The 12,969-nt window shown below is 51.3% G+C and overlaps 1 long non-coding RNA gene across 1 annotated transcript in view; it reads left to right on the top strand.

Annotated features, from left to right (window-relative positions):
• LOC105542201 overlaps positions 1 to 10,980 on the top strand; it is a 12,009-nt gene extending 1,029 nt beyond the window's left edge. The window contains exons 2-3 of the long non-coding RNA XR_001006430.1: positions 7,082 to 7,169; positions 7,310 to 10,980. This is a non-coding gene — a long non-coding RNA (uncharacterized LOC105542201). The remainder of the gene's footprint in view (positions 1 to 7,081; positions 7,170 to 7,309) is intronic.
• The last annotated feature ends 1,989 nt before the right edge of the window (positions 10,981 to 12,969 follow it).

Genomic DNA, 12,969 nt, shown 5'->3' with positions numbered 1-12,969 from the left:
GCACATTTAAAGGGGCAGTGGCCATGGGCACCGTGGGAGGCGCTGGGGTTCGAAGGACGAGAACTCAGCGAGTTGGGCTTCTGGGGTGTTCTGGCTCCTTCGCCCAGCGGACCATCGATCCCTTTATTTTTGACTATGGGCATTCGTTCAGTGCCGCGCCAGCCTCTGCGCTGAGCACGGAACAAGACAGCCCCAAATTCTTGCGCTCAGGGAGCTTAGACAGGAGGAAGTCGGTGGAGACACCATTTCAAAGCGAGGGAGGGAAACCAGGGCAATGGGGCTGAGCGATGGCTCTCAGAGGGCGCCGCGCATTCTCGGGGCCCTCCCCAGCCTCACTGAATCAGAAACCCCGTGTTTTGTCAAACCCTCCAGGTTTGAGAACCACCGGAGTAGAGACTGGGTGATCAAGGAAGGCCTCCATGAGGAGGTGACATTGGAAGGGAGACCCAGTTAATGAGAAGCCTCTCCTTTTCCACTCAGCACACACCTCGCAGCCTCTCGCAGGTACCTGCCTCGTGCAGGGCGATGTAGACCAAGCCTCCACCCTCCAGGAGTTCCCAGTCTGCTTGTCCACACAGACAAAAGCAGATAGTTCTGCTACCCCAAGGCTCGTGCTCGAATGGGAACGCACAGGTGCCTGTGGGAGCTCAGAGGAGGACCCCAGTGGGGAGGGTTCAACCAAAAAAGAGGCCTTCCCAGTAGAGGGAATTGCTGGGGCAAAGAATTCACCGAGATGGGAGAAGCCCTGGCCTGCTGGAGGAGTGTCCAGAGGTGGTGCTGGAGGTGGATCTGATTTCCCCAGCTGTAAAATTAGGAACTGAATTTAATCCTTTCAAAGTCCTTTCCATCTCTGAGCTGCCCCAGAGTCCTTAATCCTCCAGGCTTTTGTGGAGAAATAGTTGTGACTCGAATAGAAAATCTGTGGCTGAATTTGGTATTACTTAGACAGGCTCTTGATACATTTTATGGGTCCATGCATGGAGGTGTGGCAGGAATGGATATGGAGGTGATGGTGGAGGTGGCAGAGGTGGCGAAGGTGGTAGTAGCAGAAACAGAGAAGGTGGAGGTGGTGTCGGAGGTGAAGAAGGAAGAGGTGGTAGTAGAAACCAGTGGTGATGGAGAGGAGGTCGAGGTGGTGGTGGTGGAGGTGGAGAGGGTGATGGACGTAGTTGTGGAAATCATGGCATAGCTGGAGGACATAATATACCCCGTGGTAGTGGAAGAGTTGGAGGTGGTGGAATTGATAGATGATGTGGATGTGGTGGAACTGGAGGAGATGAAGGAGGTGGTGGTGGTGGAGGTGGAGCTGAAGGAGGTGATGCAGGTGGTGGAGGCGGTTGAGACAGTTGAGGTGATGGAGGTGGGACAGGTGAGGGAGTGGATTGAGTTGATGGAGGTGGTGGAGTTGAGTGAGGTGGTGGAGTTGAGGGAGGTGGTAGAGTTGGTGGTATACAAGGTATGGGCAGGTATATCTGTGTTTAAATGTGGGTACAAATGAGTGAGTGGATAAATTGCTTCAATATTTGATGCAAAAAGAAAATATATTTTTTTAAAAAATTGATCTTGTTTCTGAGATTAGAAATAAAAGCAAAATACGCTAGAACCCCCAGGGCAGGAGCAGGTGAGGGAGGCTCAGATAATTCAATTCACTGCCAGTGTTACTCTTCACTGTTAGTCCGTGCAAAGGAGAAGGGAGGACAGGAACAGACCTCAAGGTTTGGCTAAGCCATTTCCACTACTGTTGAATTTGGACTTTGAGGCTAAGCAGTGTCTACTTTAAAAGATCATAGCACCAAGGCCAGCTGGGAAAAACCCAAGTCAGAACTTGTGTAGCTGAAGCCACACAATAGTGTGGAGTGATGGGCTATGAAGTTGAAATGCTTATTCCTTTGTTTGCTGTTCCTAATAAGAGAAAATGGATAGGAAAGACTGTTGGCTTTACAAACACCCACTGCCAATATGCCAATACTAGTGGTTGTACTTATGGGACTGAGCCACAGCCACTCACTGAATTCAGGGGGAATGACTGCAGATACCCAAAGAAGACATGATGTGTGGGGGTGATGACCATCATCACTACTTTCTTGAGCCTTTAACACATGTTTTTGTCCCAAGAATTTTATAAAGGAGTTATTATATCCCCATTTTACAGATGGAAAAACTGAGGCCCAGAGAGAGGAAGTGACTTGCCCTTACAGTCCAGCCAGGACTCTCATCCCATTCACCCATTTACTACTCTGTGAATGCTTGCAGTTCTTGGCGTTGCCTTTTGTGGGCAAGAACCTCTCCACGCTTTTCTGGAGGAGCTTGGAAGGTGGAGGACAGGAAACTCTAAGGCAGATGCCAGCGAGATTGACATCTGAGCAGGCTTTCCCTTTCTCCCCCTTTATTTTTGCTCTTTCCATCCTGCCATCTCTTTCTATCTACTTTGGACAATCAGAATGGCCAGCAGCTGCCAGCAACCTCGCGGTGAAAACCTAGCAGGAGCTTTGGAAGTGGGGGCCAAGGGGACCATCACCATGGTTCTGCCACAACCAAGGACCAGCCAGATGTCCGCCTCAGAGCCTGGGGAACTTGGGATCAAAGGAACTTGGATGTCCAGTGCATCAGCGGGGTGAGGAGACAGTGGCAGTAACAGCAGGCATTCATAGCAATGATAGTGATAACAAATGCTAATAGTGGATGCCTGCTGAGCATCAGCTCTGTGCTCCACCCTTTCCATACATCTCATGACAATGTAAAGTGATTTTTATCATTGTTCCCATTTTACAGGTGAGAAAGCTGGGGATCAGAGGGGTGAGACACTTTCTCAACACCCAGAGGCAGTGGTGGAGTCAGACCCAGGTCTGTCTGTCTCTAGGGCGTATGCTGTTTGCTTTATACCACATTTGCTAAAGGTCACCATGGCAGAATCTTGACCGGAATCCTGGGCATTCCTTCCTTTCTTCAGTTCATTCATTCAGCAAAAATGAATGGAGTGCCTACTTTGTGACAGGTGCCTGGCCAGCTTCACAGCCCAGCCTCACCCTGTGCTTCCCAGAGCTCCCAGGCTAGCTGAGGAAGGCCACCCAACATCTAATCACCACCAGCCCAATGAGAGCACTAATGGGGAAAACAGATCTCCTGACTCCCAACCAGTGTTCGCATTATGGTACCACCCCTCAGGTGCCTTTAGACTCCTGAGGTGGTGATGATAGGTTCTCCGGAGGCTTCTGAAAACAAAGTCACCCCTCACTGCACCGTTTAAGACCCCAGGACCCTCCCCACACACAAAGTTCCATCCCACACACCTCTCACTCATGCACATGCGTAGTGCACCATTCTCCAAGTCAGCAAATATTTCCCATCTTTTTATCATCCTTGGACAATCTGGGGCTGATTACCTCCCTGAACACGGCTCGGGTTATGGCAGCCCCAGCTCCAAATCACTGAAATCCAGCTCCCTATTCCCTCAGGCCTGAAGCCTTTAAGCCAGCTCCAAAGCTGGATGTGCCACGTTCTCCAGAAACAAAAAAGCACCCCAGGCTGTGTGAGCTCATGTGAAAGTGCCCATCACCAAGCCTCCAGACAGGCAGTGGGGTGTGGTGGTCAGGAGCCACATTAACCTGGGCGTGACCTTGGGTGAGTCACTAAGCCTGTTTCCTCATTTGCAAATCATAATAGCTGATATTTGCTGAGCTATATGCTGATATATTTGTGCATTCGATATATGTTTTGCATATATTACCTCATTTAATCCTCCTAACAAACCCATGCAGTAGGCATTGTTATTACCCCCATGTTACAGATGAGACTGCCACAGTGCAGACAGGCGAAGGTACTTATTTGCCCAGGAATACACAACTGGTAAGTGGTGGGCATGGGACTCTGGTTCTGGGGCTGGCCTTCTTACCTACTTCAGCACACTCCTCCCCAGCCCCAATCAAATGGAAATGATAATAGTGTCTCCTCAGTAAATAAGGTCATTCATCTAAAGCATTCAGTACGGGAGAGGGATACAGGGGGTGCTTAATAAATGATGTCTAGTACACAGTTGGTGCTCCATAAATGTTCACAAAGTCAGCTCACCAGGAACTGGGGCACACAAGCCCCACAATCAGAGCATGAGAAGATCAGGAAGGAGCACTTATTGAGCACCCTGTGCATGCTGTAATGAGCAGAGTTGGGGGTAGTGGAGGGCAGTGCGAGAGCAGAGCAGCAGCCTGTGGACGTGGCCTGGGCTCTGCTTCCGGCCCCCACGCAGAAAGGGGTGACCCTCAGGGTTTGGTTCCCACGCGTGCCGGCCACCTTTGCATCCCGCTCCCGTGGCAGGGGCCCCCGGTGTTTCCCATTTTCCACGAGGTCCACCTTTTGTCACCTAGAAGAAAATGCATGCTATTCAGAAGGAAATTACCCTGGCCCTGCAGCCTCTTCAGCTGCTGACCTCTTGGTCCCTGCAGTGTCAGACTGCTCACCCTGCAGTGCCACGGCTGTGACACCATCAGCCTCTGGGGCTTATCTTCCCCTGAAAAGTAATTGAGTTGCCTTCCTGGCTCCAGGGAGGACAAATCTAAGCCAGACACCTGCTGGGGGTGCAGGGGGCGGGGTTGGGGGGGTAGAGGGGGGAGGGAAATGATGTCTTAGCAAGGCTGCCCTTCCCTTCCCATGCTACACATGTTGCTGGGGGACATCCGATAAATTTGGCTCGGACCCCCACCGCCCTTACCATGCTCACCCAGGCTGAGAGATGAGCAGGTTCTCAACCACACCAGGTACTGGTTCTGTGGCCTTGGGCAAGTCATTTCAACTCGCTGCAACCTCACTTTTCTCCTCTGTAAAATGGTCATAATGAAACCTCTCTTGGGTTGAAGTGAGGATTCAGTGAATTTTAGTTCTCTTCTCTCTTCACTTCCCTGTCCTTAAAGAGTTCATGGTGTGGTCAGAGAGAAGGGCCTGGGATCAGCTAACAGTCATGCAGGGCAGCTGAGCTGAAAGTTGGGGATCGAATTAAGCTTACCCCTAAGAGGAAAGGAGGTGACATTTGGGGTGGGCCTGAAAGGTCAGGCAGCATTTTCCAGGTGCAGCAGTAGGGTGTCCCTACTAGGTACAGGGAAACCGCCTGAGCAAGCGCCTGGAGGGATGGAAGAGGAAGGCAGGTAGGCAGGGTGAGAAATTTTTGTGGTCACAGCACAGGACATGTATGTGAAAGCTCTCTGACTGATGGTGGGCCAAAGAGTCTGGACTTTACCCTGGAGGTGAAGAGGAGCCATAGTCTGGGGGAGGGGGTGACATGGTCAGACCTGTGTGGTAGAAAGCTATGTGGTAGCTGGAGTGGTGGATGAGTCAGAAGGGCAAGCCTGGAGGTGGGAAACCTGGAAGGCAGGAGTCGGGGTGCCACAAGAGGAGATAAGACCTGAACTCATGAATGTTCCTGACCCTCGGGGGCTGCAGGGATTCAAAGGCATGCTGGAAGGCTTTCAGGAGGAGGTGGGCTTTGATCTGCACCCTCATCAGAGGCAAGGGCATTCCAGACAGGGGTAGGGATGGAAAATGGGGGCCAAATCTGATGAAGCTGGAGCATCCAGTGTGCCGGGTGGGAGTGCATTTGGGCGAGAGGGGTAGGCAGGGACCTCAAGGTCTTGGTCCAGCAGTCTTTGGCTCTCCAAGGAAGGACTGAGCTCTGGGGGAGGGGAGTCAGAGGCTGGGCAGGGCCAGCTTGGAGTTTTTATTATCACTGGGTGGGATTTTTATCACTGGGTGGGATTCAAGGTCTGTGGAGGAAGCGGCCACCCTCTTCCGGCCAGCCATTTTTTTTCCTTGCACTGGCCTGTTTGGCTTTTTCCCGAGGCTGCATTTCCACAACAGCCCCTCCTGGCTGACTGGGTGTGGGCACGGCTCCGCCACACACCCAGCAGCAGGGGCGGCTGGCCTTAGGCTTCCTGCCCCTCTCTGGGCAGGCGGATTGGAGGAAAACAGCCCTCAAGCCTTCTTCAAAACAGGAAACTGCTCTCCCTGCTTCCTGAAGGGCAGGAACTGTCCCTATGGCAACCATGGGACAAAGAGGCCACATTAACCCTTCTGAGGGCAAGCCTGGCTGACAACCTCTTCGCCAACCTCTCCTGGGCATACAGATGACAATTGGGGGTCACATCCCCCAAGGGACAGCCCCCAAGTCTCACCACCATTCCAAGGGAAAGGCAAATCTGGATGTTATACCCATTGGATGGAGGACAACATGGAAGTGAACTCAGAGGGGTGGAGAGGCTGGCCCTCATCTGGGCCACACAGTGCAAGGACTTTGGGTTTCATTCTCTGAACAAAAATGTGGAGCCACAGAGGAGGTGAAGCAGGGGAGGGATGGATTCTAACTCACATTGTAAAAGGTTTTCTTTTGGCCATGGGCACTGGTGGGATTCGGTGCAGAGTGACAGGGACTTGGGACTCTGAAAGAGACTTTGCCCTGAGAACCCTGGAGAGACCTGAGTCATGGGGAGATGTAGTCATTTGTTGTTGTGGAGGGTGGGGGAAGGTGGAGACTCTGTGGTCTGCACCCAAATGTGGCCACCACTCAGAAGCCCAGCCTTCTCCGTAACTGGCCACCAGCTGTCCCTCCCGCACCCCCAGGGGTCGCTGTAAGGATGCCACGAGCACAGCTCCCAGCATTGTGGCTGCACACAACAGCAGCTCACCAGTTGCTTTGGGAATAGCATCCTCCTTCCTCACCGTGCCCCTAACCCCAAGCACCCCACCCGCCTCATCATGCCCCCTTTCCCCACCCCATCTCCCACCACCTCCCCCTTTTCACTCACTTCAGTCACACTGGCCTTCCTCTCCATCCCTGACTCTGCTCAGTCTTCCAGCCCCAGGGACTTTGCACCTGCTATTTCCATCCCCTGGAAAACTCCTTCCTAAATATTCACATGGCTGGACTGGCTCCTCTCGTTTCTCAGGTCTGAAATGTCCCCCTCACAGAGGCACCTCTGACACCACTCCCTAGTCCCTTGCATCCAATCACCCGGTTCTCTTCCTTCTCTGCACTCATTCCTATGTGAAACTGTCCCATTTATTTGTCTGTGTATGTGTGTGCTATCTCCCCGATTAGAATGCCAATCCCGGGAGGGCAGGGCTGGGTCTTGCCTGGCGGCTGCTCCACCTGCAGCACAGAGAACAAGGAACTATCTCTCAAGAGAGTTAGTTGGGGGCGCGGGGAGCAAAGGTTAAACGTTCGCCCTATAAGAGAACTAACATTTATTGAGCAAGTACAATTGCCAGGAACTTTTTTGGTTGCTGATTGCATTGGAAGGGATGTGTTATTATCCCCATTTTTCAGATGAGGAGATAGACTGAGAGAAGTAAAGGTTCATGCCAGAGGAGTTGAGGGTAAACCCAGGGTAAACCTGTGCCTTCCTGCTTACCCTCCCACCAAGCTGAAAGGGGCCTCATGCACAGAGAATGAAAAAGGGTGATTTGACTTTCTGAGGAGTTGACAAGGTCACTGCCAAGGTCGACACCTTTGGGTTAAAGCAGGGGAGCCCAAACTCCCTGATCTGAAGGATCTTCTGAGCTGGGTATAATACACATTTCGATGCCTGCCCCCAGGCCCAGTGAGGTGAGATTCCCTGCAGCTGGAATGAGATTCTTCATTTGGAGAAACGGGGGTTAAGGCTCTGGAGGCCCTGTTAAAAGCCTGGGGTTGGGGGAACACAGGGACTCCCTTCTCACCAAAGAGCCTGAAGTCTGAACTAGGCTATCAGAGGAGAACCCGGCCGTTAATCATTCACTCAGTGTGTGGTAGGGTCTAAGGGTTAGGGCCTGTCCATGCCATGTTGTGCCCAGCTCTAGAGAGTCGGGGCATCTCGGGAAGGCCCTGACAAGCAATTGACTCCAACTTCCTACCTCTGACAGCCACCTGTCCTTAAATTCTGGGGACAGGAAGCTCAGTCCTCACAGGGCTGACCCTTCCCTTGTGCACTGGCTTTGCAGAACAGAGGTAGCAATGTCACCTTCCCCAGTGCACCAGGAAGGGTGATGGTTTAAAGAGAGGCATTTTGATGAGCCACCAGCGCCGACTCCTGATTTATTTTCCCCATTCGAGCTCCAGAGTGGAGACTGTGTTCTCTCTGCCGGCCCTCTGGCAGAGGGTGAGGGAGGTAGTGGCTCTGGAAAGACCGTATTAATTAGCTTAATGAGCATTGTGCATTTGTGTGTACAGACATGGGAGGCAAGTGGGAACCTCTGTCACCGACATCATTAATTGCTGGGGGTGCATCTCCCCCCACCCAAAACCCAGACACTTAGAGAAATGAATCAGGCCCAGTCTGGGAACACCATTAAAACACTTGGCTGCTCTGGGCGCCGGTCCATTGCCCTGTGGCTGCTGGGACTCTGTCCTTCAAGAAGAGGCTGCTGTCAACACACACAGTCCCTGCAGAAGCAGCCTCCAAGCTGCCTTCCAGCAGGGGGGGTCCCAGGCTGAAGCCTGGTCCTCTACAGCTTAGGGGAGTCCCTAATGAGGGGGGCGGGTGTGGGAAAAGCACCTTCCACCCCCAGCAGAAGCCGCACACTGAATCGGGCTGATTATTTCCTACAGTGTGAACTCTGACGCTGGGATGGAGCCCCAGCCCCACCGCTCACCAGCCCTGAGCCCCTGGAAAGGCCCTGTTGCTTCTGGGTGTCCCTCTCCTCATCTAAAATGAGGCTTTTCTGGCAGCTACAGCACAGCCCACTAGGAAGATGAAAGAAGATGGTGACCCTGAAGCCCTTAGCCCAGTGCCTGGCACTCAGGTAACTGTCGGCAATGTTAGATTGTTTTTACTGAGTATTGTTTACAAAGTCCCTGGCACATAGTAGGCAGTGAATTAGGATTTCACGTCCTTCAGCAGGTGGACATTGTGTTTGGAGATCTAATCCACGTGCCATTTCTCACTGACTTGATAGTTTGGTTAACCAGTGTTTAACCTTTTATAAATACCATTTGTTCACATCTCACCTATAAACAGGCAGCAGCAGTCAGCCCTCACTGTCCAGGCACAGCATCCCAGGGTCAAGTCAAATTCTTAAACTGGAAGCCCAAGGAGAATTTGTCGCTGGCTATAGACACCTCCCTCAGGATCCAGACACTCCCTGCCTGTCTGCATAGGTAAGAGCTCAGGGCCTCCTCAAGCTGATTGGGCTACTGGTGCTCCCAGGACCATAAGCACCCTGCACGTATGTATGTCTTGTATATAAGCATGTATCACCCTCTTCATAGGTGAGGAAACTGAGGTGCAGAGACTTGCTTAGACACACAGCTGGCAAGCAGCAGAAAGGTCTGACCCCAGGTCATTTGTGACCACATACCTGGTTTTAACTCAAGATCCTCCCAACCAAAATCGAGATAATTTCCCCTGAAACAGTGGCAGGTGCAGCACTTACAAGGGTGTGAAGGGGTCCCCTTGTGGCCAGGCACACCTGGGTGGGTGGTAGAACAATATCCATACCCCTGGCTTCTCCTTGTACCTTCATTTTAACCCGCATTTATCAGCACCTTCTTTACACCAAGCATTAGGGGAAACCCAGTGGGGTCAGATGCACCTGATGAGGAATTAAAAGCAACACTGGCTCTTGCCTCACTCGGATGATCAGAGACATAATTGGTGGGGTCCAGTGCAAAATGAAAATGCAATACCTTTTCTTCAAAAATTAAGAATTTCTAGATGTCACTGCAGCATGTGGGGGTCTGAGCCAAGCACAGGGCCCTCCTCAATGTGGGGCCCAGTGTGGCTGCACTGGTTGCATAGGCATGGAGCTGGTCCAGCCCCTGCTCACAGCCTGGCACAGACCGGGAGCAAAATACACATTTATTGAGTGAGTGAAATGGCATGTTCACCCCCAACTCTGTGAGGTGGACTCAGGATCATGAATTTGCAGATGGGTAAACTGAGGCTCAGGAAGGTTCCAGATTCATCCTGCTCTACCTGAAGCCCAGGTCCCTGCCTCCTACTGCCCGTGTTTGCCCACTGTTCCATGCTGACCCCAATCCTGGCCTTTGTTTTCCTGATCCCAGAAAGAAGGGATAGTGTTTACCATGGGCTGGAGTTTATTTTATTTTTGTGTTTTCCAATAATTGATTCCAACAGTTCCTACAGACGTCCTGCAGAAGGAAAACATGTTTTGCTCGCTCAACCTTCGACTTCCTCATGGCGCCACAGTGGTGGGGGCCCACGGTCTCGAGGAAAGCGTGGGGTGACTTTTCCCTTGGTTATTTTTTTTCCATCTCACTGTTGGGGGACAACAAAACATGTTTTCCTTTTTCTCCAAAGGAAATTGGAACTTTCTTATTGACTACTCGTTGCCTAAAATTCACCTTCCTTCTCCGCGATAATCTTGGATTGGATGAGATGTGCAAGTTAACTTCAAAATAAAGGAATGTCTTTCATTTTCCTAAAAGGACAACCATCACAACCAAAGATTTCACTCACATGGAGCCACCAACAACACTCAAATTCACCGTGGCTTCCTCGTCAGTCTGCACACATTTGAAGTGGCTTTATGATTTCAAGTTCACACATTTGCTCATAATGTTACCTTTTTCAAATGCACAGGGCTGAGTGAACATACACATAGCCAATATTCTGGTCAGAGGTCATGGGAACAGAATTAGATGTATGGTGTGAGGAAGGGGTCAAGAATCTTTTTATTCCCATGTGAATGTCCAATTTATCCAACACCATTTATTTAAAACACCTTTTCTCACTGTACTGCTGGGTCTCCCCTGTTATAAATTTGGCACTTCTATACATGTTGGGCTAGTCCTGGACTTTCCTTTCTGTTCCTTGTGTCTATTTGTTGATCTTTGCACCAAGACCACCCTGTCTTAATTACTATTGTATCCCCTGAAATCGAGAAATCATGCTAGACTTAGTGACTCTCCTATTGTTGAACATTTAGGTTGTTGCCAATGTTTTATTATAACGACTTGTGTAATACTGGGTCATAGCAATAAAGAAACAATCATAGTTGAGACTTACGGTGTGCCAGGCTGTAAGTGCTTTACGTATATTAACTCATTTAATCTTCATAACAACCCTTGGAGAGAGGTGCAGTTTTGGTCTCCTCTTTGAGAGATAAGGAATTCGAGGCACAGGGAGGCTAAGTCTTTTGCCTTCAGTCCTATGGCTTCTGAACCCAGGCAGGATGGCTCTGGAATCTGTGCTTTTATTCACTCACCTCTATAGTAGGTGAGCGCATAAAAAGGGGGTGCATAAAGGAATGAATAGAATGGAAGTGACAATGCCTTCTTTATCTTCTTGAACTTATGAAGTGGCTCAGTGGCTGTGGGTCTGAGAGCCCTGGGAACCCCCACACCCCCACCCAGTCCACCACTCACTGGCTACATGACTTTGGATGAGTCATTAACTTCTCTTTAAGCCTCAAGTTCCTTGTCTTTAAAATGGAAATAATAGACCTATTTGTCTGGATCATCCTGGGGCTTCAGGAACCAGTATAGTGTCTACTGGTCCAGAGGAGGTTCCCTGAGGTCTTAACCAGCTTGATGGTCACCCAGGAACCTTGGTGACTACAGAAGGCTCCTCCCAAAGAGCTCTTTGCTTTGTGGATAATCTAGGCTTCCTGCTGGAGCTGGAGAGACCTTCACAGATGGGGAAACTGAGGCCTGGAGAAGCTAAGGGCATGACCAGTGGGCACCCTGAACCTTCTCACAATCTCTCTCTGCATCTGTAGATCCAAAGCTCAGGGCTCTCCTGGTCATCAGCTCACCAGGGTGGGTGCTCAGCCCAGAATGTCCCCATTCCATTCATTGGGCAGCTCCTTCCCTCCTTCAAGGGCAGCCCCCACCTCACCACCCTGCGTTGGCTCTCCTGATCTGCAGGCCTGAGTGATCATCTTAGGATAGTGACTGCCTGCTGCAGTGGGACTGTGAGCTCCACAAGGATGGACCCCTGCCATGGCTCCACCGACAGAACCTGGCACAAGGAGATGCCCAGAAGATCGCCGATGAATGAGTCTTACTTATGAAGCAGTTACCAAGGCTCAGTCATTCCAGTTTGCCTGAGACTGAGGGTTTTCCTGGGATGCAGGACTTTCAGTGCTAAAATCAGGAACATTCTAGGCAAACTGTGTGGCAAGTGTTGGGTTCAGCCTTTAGAGCCACCATTTGGTCTCATCCTCGTGTTTTACGCCAGGTTCCCTAGAAGGAGAGCCTGAAGAAATGTTCTCAGCAGGGAGTGAGGGATGCAGGCAGGCAAGGAAAACACCACACAAAGCTGTGTCCTCACTGGACACTGGCCTCAGCCTGACTTCCAGGGCCTCTGGAGGACACAGGGCACCACAGCATGAGTCCCACCTTGAGGGGGTGACTCACCCTGGAGAAGGGGGGCACAGTTCTAGAGGTGTGCCTGCTGGCCACCAAGGGCAATGTTCAGGAGAAAGGGGCAACTGTCAGCCATTGGCAGCCAAGGTCACTGCAGCCCCAACCTGGTCATGCAGAGCCAGGCAGGGCCTCCAGTGTCCACTGCACTTCCTCACAGCTGCTAAGGGAGTTTGGTGGGATTTTATCCCTCACAGCCTTTTTAACCTAAAACCCCTCGGAGGCTCCCACTGCACTGAGAATCAGATTCAGTCCTCAGTGGCCCCATCACCGTCCTTCCTCTTCACATTCCACTCTCCCCTCCTGGCCCTCACAGCCACCCTGGCACCTCTCTGGTCGTCAGACACACCACACTTTGCCTGACCCACAGCCTTGCCCTTACCCATCTGCCACCTCTGCTGTATTCCCCTTTGCCCAGATCTTTCCACGGCTGACTCTCTCCCATCCTCAGATGTCCGCTCATCTGAGACGCCATCCCCAGGGCCCTTTGGACATCCTCCCAGTGCCCCAAGCCACTCTCCTGTGTGTGACTTGGGATTGTTTTCTCCACCGCACTTACCACTACCTGAAATTATTCTGCTTGTTCATTTCTTCAGTTGCTTTGTCTGTCTCCAACTCCAGAG

The sequence above is a fragment of the Mandrillus leucophaeus genome, unplaced genomic scaffold (genome assembly GCF_000951045.1).
Source record: "Mandrillus leucophaeus isolate KB7577 unplaced genomic scaffold, Mleu.le_1.0 Scaffold252, whole genome shotgun sequence".
In the NCBI taxonomy this organism is placed as follows: Eukaryota; Metazoa; Chordata; class Mammalia; order Primates; family Cercopithecidae; genus Mandrillus; species Mandrillus leucophaeus.
Note: the sequence above shows the minus strand (reverse complement) of the source record. Positions and strands in the feature narration are given on the sequence as shown.